Source organism: Odocoileus virginianus, chromosome 18 (genome assembly GCF_023699985.2).
Source record: "Odocoileus virginianus isolate 20LAN1187 ecotype Illinois chromosome 18, Ovbor_1.2, whole genome shotgun sequence".
In the NCBI taxonomy this organism is placed as follows: Eukaryota; Metazoa; Chordata; class Mammalia; order Artiodactyla; family Cervidae; genus Odocoileus; species Odocoileus virginianus.
Genome location: NC_069691.1, coordinates 48,367,110 through 48,374,976, shown reverse-complemented (window position 1 = coordinate 48,374,976; position 7,867 = coordinate 48,367,110).

Below are 7,867 nucleotides of genomic sequence, written 5' to 3'. Positions count from 1 at the left end.
GTAGGAAAATACAGGAGCATTTAGAGATTCAAAATCTAAAGTTTGCCACTGAACTACACTTATTATTTATAGATTCTTTTTAAGACTTAGAAGTTGTCTTCTGATCTTTGGGTAGCTAGAAAGGTAAGAATAATAAATTATTTTTAAAAATATAGACATATTCAGTATTTTTTCTATATAGAATCTCATGACTTCTGTAGTTTCATTTTGTCTTTTTTTTTTTTTTCCCTCTAGGAAATATGCCAGTATACTGAAGGTTAGACATCATACTGAAGAATTTACTTCTCTAAGATTTTAGCAAATGTCACATCTAAGGTTGTGATTTACACAATCAAAACCTCTATCTTTAAGGTAGACATTTTCAGAGGGAAATAAAAACTAAGTTCCAAAGTTTGCCTTTTGCCATTATTTCAAGTTTCTTCTGATAAGTATTTCATGTATTTTTTAGAAGTTGGATTCAGACTCTTTGTCTATAAGAATAAAGTATATTATCAACTGATCATGATGACCATCATGAGACTGGTGTGCTAATAGACTTCGCTAATTTTCATTTTTCAGCATCACAGTTAGAAATTTTTTTTAGAGATTTATAAACTCATTTACTTTGGCCACTTGAGGCAAAGAGCAGATTCACTGGAAAAGGCCCCTTTGCTGGGAAAGATAGAAGGCAGGAGGAGAAGAGGGCAACAGAGGATGAGATGTTTGGATGGCACCACCAACTCAATGGACCTGAGTTTGAACAAACTCCGGGAAATAGTGAAGGACAGAGGAGACTGGTGTGCTGCAGTCCATGGGGTAGCAAAGGGTCAGACATGACTTAGGACTGAACAGCAACAAACCCATTTAAATAGATTTCTACTGTGTCTAGGATTCTCTGCTAGACTCTATTCGGTTTAGCAACTCCAAAGTTCCCTTCTGGATTGCATTACTAATTTCAAGGGTGGAATTGGGTGTGTGGGTTGAGGAGTAATGAGGAAAAGTTAAGACTCTGTGGATCATATGGTTTGATAAACTTTGATATTCTACCAGGCATAAACAGCTTCTACCAGAACCCCTATGGAGGAGGACAGACTGCTGGCAAAAGAGCTGCTGTGAAACCTAGAAGCTAAACCTAAGAACTGCAATTTTAAATATTTCCTGATTAAACAAAATAAAAGGTCAGAATCTCAAAACTAACAGGATATGACATTAATTTACTGGTAAATTGATACCACGGTTCAAATGAGGCTTGAATGGTGCTCCTTTTTACTTGAAAGCAAACCATAAAGCAGATATACAGGACAGAAGTTTTCACTTTGTACATGGCATTAGTTTCTCTTAATTTGCAATTTTACACACTAGAGAATTTTGTTAATATTATCAGTTTTTTTCCTTTATAAAATATCAATTCAGTACCATATGGTCAGGTTGTAGTTTTATACCTTAATATACAATACGTGTTTGTGTGTATGTGTGTGTGTGTGTGTGTGTGTGTGTGTGTGTGAGTGAGTGAGTGTCTCTGTCTTTCTCGCTCTCTTTTGGTTAAAAAATTTCTGTAGGATAAAAAAATTATCTTCTTCCCAAACTGATGATATAGACATTACTCCTTCAAGCCACTCCATATATATTTGGACACTTCCCTTAAATCAAATGACCTTTTATTTGATATGTTAAGGAAAAGGCAGTTAAAGATGGAGTGAATAGAATAGAAAGAAAAAGAAAGACCCCATTTCTTTTGAAAAAGCAAAGTTTATTGAATGAGAGCTGAACCAGCTTTTAGCTATGTCTGGATGCAATTCTAGTAGTTAATCATTGCCTTTTTTCCAGTGAGACAAGTAGAAGTTTGTCATAAAACTGGTTCCTTTCCAGTTTGGATGGAAAGTGCAGCAGAGAAATCATGTAAATATCTTGTAAGGACACACTGCCAAGAAAATCACTGACTGGCAGGATCCCATGAAGTGAGGGGGTGGAGAGAGGGAGGAGGAAGGTAAATCCTAAGGTTTAGAATGTGGCATCTATTCAGTTTGCTTGCAGTAAATTTCTAGCTTGAACCCTCTTCTAGTTCAAGGACAAGTTCTTAGAACTTTGCCAATTGTTGGTTTCAAGGTTCATATTCAAATATAGTCATGCATAGTCCAAATATTAAGATATAATTTATAAATGTTCTCTACATAGACTGGCTCTGGAGAAAAGAACAGAAAGTGAGCTTAGGTTTTTGAATAATCTTCTGTGTCTTTACTACTCTTTTCTCATCCCTACCTTATGATCTGGTCTCCACTGAGATTTGCCTTCCTCTCTAATCAAGAATGATCCAGAACTCTCTTCCACTCCATTCCTCCACCTAATAATGCTTGTATTCTATTTCCTGAGGGTTATTTCTCTGCTGGAGCTAATCTGATCAACTAGTGACTGCTGAGTTGTTAAGTAATAAATAATTGCTCCTTCTTTGTCCATCTAAGATTATAATTTTGAATAATAAGATCTTTCAAACCTTTATCTTGTAAGCATGACTAATGTTGGGCATTTTATATTATAGAGTAACTGATTAGTAGAGAAAACATTTTAGATTAACCAATCTCCCAGTGGCTCATTCAACTTTCTGGGCTTGTTTTTCAAACAGGACTTTCAAAGTTGGCATCCAACATTTATCAAAAAGCACTTGAATTGATGAGTATATGTATGTATGTATATATATATATATATATATATATATATATATATATACATATAATCTACTCTCAAAGGAGTGCTTGGTCCTGATAAACTTAGTACTTTTTTTTTTTTTCCATCAAATACTCTTGAATCCATGAAATCCTGTAGTGAGTGAAAATAAACAGTAGTGATTCAATAGGGAAAAGCTGTATATTGTCACCCTGCTTATTTAACTTATATGCAGAGTACATCATGAGAAACGCTGGGCTGGAAGAAGCACAAGCTGGAATCGAGATTGCTGGGAGAAATATCAATAACTTCAGATATGCAGATGACACCACCATTATGGCAGAAAGTGAAGAAAAACTAAAAAGCCTCTTGATAAAAGTGAAAGAGGAGAGTGAAAAAGTTGCCTTAAAGCTCAACATTCAGAAAACTAAGATCATGGCATCTGGTCCTATCACCTCATGGGAAATAGATGGGGAGACAGTGGAAACAGTGTCAGACTTTATTTTTTTTGAGCTCCAAAATCACTGCAGATGGTGACTCCAGCCATGAAATTAAAAGACACTTACTCCTTGGAAGGAAAGTTATGACCAACCTAGATAGCATATTAAAAAGCAGAGACAATATTTTGCCAACAAAGGTCCATCTGGTCAAGGCTATGGTTTTTCCAGCAGTCATATATGGATGTGAGAGTTGGACTGTGAGGAAAGCTGAATGCCAAAAAATTGATGCTTTTGAACTATAATGTTGGAGAAGACTCTTGAGAGTCCCTTGGACTGCAAGGAGACCCAACCAGTCCATCCTGAAGGAGATAAGTCCTGGGTGTTGATTGGAAGGACTGATGCTGAAGCTGAAACTCCAATACTTTGGCCACCTGATGCGACGAGTTGACTCACTGGAAAAGACCCTGATGTTGGGAGGGATTGGGGGCAGGAGGATGACAGAGGATGAGATGGATGGATGGCATCACTGACTCCATGGACATGGGTTTGGGTAGACTCCGGGAGTTGGTGATGGACAGGGAAGCCTGGTGTGCTGCGATTCATGGGGTCACAAAGAGTCGGACATGACTGAGCGACTGAAATGAACTGAACTGAACTGATAGTCTAGTATTCACTCCCTAGATAAATTCACCTTCCCAGATGATTTACATATTAGTTGGGATGTTTTTGGTTGTAAATAACAGACCTCCAACACAAATTAGCATTAATTATAAACCAGATATACTGGCTCCCATATCTGAAAAGTCTGGGCGTGTTTTGATTGAGGCAGTCTCCCAGTTTTCTGTGATTCCTTCAGCTATGCCCTCTTCTGCATTCTGGCTTCACCTCTTTCTCACTCTGGTTCTCATCACGTTCTCAAAATGGCTGCCAAAAAACAACCAGGGTAACAAGTATACTTGTTTCATAGTCAAGGAGAGAGAGTGTGTCACTTTATATAACCATTTAGTAAAAGTCTTGTGATTTACTCTGATTGCCAATCACTGTGGCCAGGAAGAAACCAAATGCTGATTGATTGAGGTTTGGGTGAAAGGTTCTATTGAACCAATCTTTGTTTTAAGTGAGGAAAAATAATATAGCTTGGAGCTGGGATGGAGTCAATCCATCTGGAGCTCAAGGTGATTGGCACATTGTGGGAGGGGCTTTTCCAAGGAGAATCTGAGTGCAAATTGCCAAAGGGGAAAAAATTCTAGTGTTAATCCCTCAGTCATGTCTGACTCTTTGAGACCCCATGGACTGTAACCCACAAGGCTTCTCTGTTCATTTAATTCTCCAAGCAAGAATACTGGAGTGGGTAACCATTCCATTCTCCAGTGGATCTTCTTGACTCAGGGACCAAACCTGAGTCTCCTGCATTGGCAGGAGGGTGGTGTCCTCTACATATCTGAGGTTATTGATATTTCTCCCAGCAATCTCGATTCCAGCTTGTGCTTCATCCAGCCCAGCATTTCTCATGATGTACTCTGCATATAAGTTAAATAAACAGGTTGGCAATATACAGTCTTGATGTACTCCTTTCCCAATTTGGAACCAATCTGTTGTCCCATATCTGGTTCTAACTGTTGCTTCTTGAGTTACATACAAGTTTCTTGGAAGCACATAAAGTGGTCTTGTATTCCCATCTCTTTAAGCTTTCCAGTTTGCTGTGATCTATACAGTCAAGTTTTCCACTAGTTATCTATTTTACACATGGTAGTGAACATATGTCAATACTACTCTCAGTTAATCCCACCCTTTCCTTCCCCCTTGTGTTAACTTTAAAATTACAATTAAGAATTTATTTGAACTTGTGGTGTATGTGGCCAAATAGTGAGAGAGTCAATCCTAGTCAGGTTGATAAGAAGTCCAGGGGTCCCCAAGGAGAGACGGGTCTGGAATTCTCAAGGAGGAAGAAAGGGCAATTTTTTTTCCCCTCTACATTCCTTAGGATTATATAACAATATAATATATTATATAACAATAATGTATCCTGCTTGAGAACAGTCTCTGGGGAAAAAACCTTCCGGCTAATCCTGTTATCTTAAAATGTAAATTATGGGAGTGGGTCTAGTGAGGTCTTTACAACCTCCAGACATTCTTTTGATTCACTGTAATAAGTAATTAAAAAGTATATAACTCCTCTGCTCACACTAGAGAGGGGGTACTCTTTCTGCCACCTTCTGATGTCTATGTCAGAAGCTTTCTCTATCTCCTTTAAACTTTAATAAAACTTTATCACACAAAAGCTCTGAATGATCAAGCTGCGTCTCTGGCCCCAGATTGAATTCTTCTACAGAGGCCAGGAATCATGGCATCTTTCGTGGTTCAGCAACAAACTTTCATCTTGGGGGCTCATCCAGGATTCTTCAAGACAAGGTAAGGATGCTTGAAACTAATTCTTTGTTCTCCTAGCGAACATGTTTTCTGCTTTACTTTACTAACTCTACGGTGCACTCGTGTGAACGAATGACACGCCTTGCGTGAAGGAAATGAGGAAGCCCTGCTCTGCAGTTCTGCAGTGACCTCATATGGCTTATGGAAGAAAACTATCTTGGGTTTATACCGACCTGCCAAGGCCAAGAGGCACCCAATGTCTCCTTTGGGGACTGACCAGAAATGGGCAAATTGTGTGAGCCGAACTCTCCTTTCTCGGTCAGACTTTCTGGTCTCTTTGACCACTTCATAATTTCTTGGGAATTAGAACTACTAACCTATCTGTCAGATCATAGGCTTTCAAGGGACTTGTGATCTATGCTGTTACTGTGTACTGTTACTTAGGTCCCAAACTTGGATTGGTAGTTAGGAAGCTCCTAGCCTTGCTAGGAGTCAAAAGTTTGGAAGCTAGATGGAGCTCTAGCTCCAAGAGCGTCTCTGAGGTTAAAGGTTACTCAGATTGCAAGCGCAATGGGTTTCTTCCTTTGGTAAAGCTAGCTCTTAGTGAACCAGAGGAGGATTTCCAGTGGCTTTTGTCCCAACTCCTTAGATATTCTTTCTGTGGAATCTGTTGGAATGAACTGGAAAGACTGGGCCTAATAACTCGAGGACAAAAATCACTTTTTCCTCATTGGCCAGCCCTTCACCATCTCTTTTGCTATTGCTTATACTGGTGTGGTGACGCTTGGAAGGAACATCTCAGTTTTATGTTCATACTGGTCTTATTGTGGTCAGGAATATGTTCAGGGTCATGCACGGGCACTCAGGTGATGAATGTTTCTCCCAGCAGTCTTAGCTTGGGAGGCATTCTGGAAGGTTACTCTGATTGCACCCTGGGTGGCATCAGAGACAAGCAAGGTTTTAATGGTGAGGAACTGGACATCAGTCTGGGATTCCATTAGGTCTACCCCTGGTGCATCTCCACCCTGTCTTGATGGTAGAACCGTGAGAGACAAGTATGGTGCCTGTGTCAGTAAGGGACAGACTAAATCCAACCAGGGAAGGAAAGCTTTGGTGTAAAGTCTGTCTACACCCCCATCTAGAGCAGGGAGGGACACCTCCAGTAGAAAGATGGCATTTGTCTCTTTTCTTTCTCTCTTACAGATGGGAGCTAACAATTCTAGCTTCATTCCTTTGAATTGTATTCTGAAAAATGGATAGATTCGATCCCCAGAGCTTAAAGAAGACATGCCTGATCTTCCTATGTGATATTGCATGGCCATGGTATCCATTGGAGGACGGCGAATGGTGGCCAGTTGGAGGGTCTCTTAATTATAATACTGTTATACAATTAGACAAGATCTGTAGAAAATAAGGGAAATGGGTAGAAGTAGCATATGTGTTGCCTTTTTCTCTCTGCAAGATATGCCAGACTTATGTGTTAAGGGTATAGATTTGGGTGTGAAACCTTCAGCTCCCTCCTGTCCTCCTACTTTGCCACAGTGCCCAGGGCTCCCAACTGAACAAACTAAAAGTCAGTGAGCCCCCCCACCCACCCACCCAGGAAGGGTTGCCTTGGTCTCAGTAAAAACCCAAACTAAGATTCAATGGCCCAGGTAGAGGTCCAAACAACTGTCTTGGTACGATCTCAGACTACTCTGGTTTCAATATAAACTCAGACAATTGAAGTAAGAGAAGCTCAGACAAAAAAACTAAGGGTGAAATACAGGATGAGATGGAGGACAGGACACAAAGGGATAAAGAAAAGCAGGTTTCTCCAATCTATTCCTGGGATCGTATGTGCAGAGCAGCCAGAGAGGCTGAGGAACAGCCACACATGCTATTGCCTCTTCATGAAGCACCCACCAGGAGAAATAATCAGTCTATGAGAGTTAATAAGCCCTTTTCTTACCAAGAAATACAAAGAATCAAGGAGGATCTGGGAGACTATTTAGAGGGCCCAGAAAAATATATTAGAGCTTTTAAAAGTATTACTCTGTTTTATGACCTTACTTGGAAGGATGTGATGTATATCTTGGGACAAATGCTCACTCCCGACTCAAAAAGTAGAGTTTTGGGAAAAGTTGTTGCTTATGGAGATAAATGGCTTGGTAATGAATCAGTAGGGAAGAGGGGGGACCAGATAGCTGCACTCCCCACTGGGAATCAGGCAGTCCCGACTATAGAATCAGACTGGGACTATAACAGGAAGTTGGGATCAGAGTCATTTTGTCAGATGTATTCTTGAAGTATTCAGGCAAATGTGTGCTAAGACTTTAAACTATGCCAAATTGGCAAACATAGAACAGGAGAAGGAAGCTCCTGGTAAATTTCTAGATAGACTGAGAGAAGCCCTTTGCAGATTCACTGAGATTGAT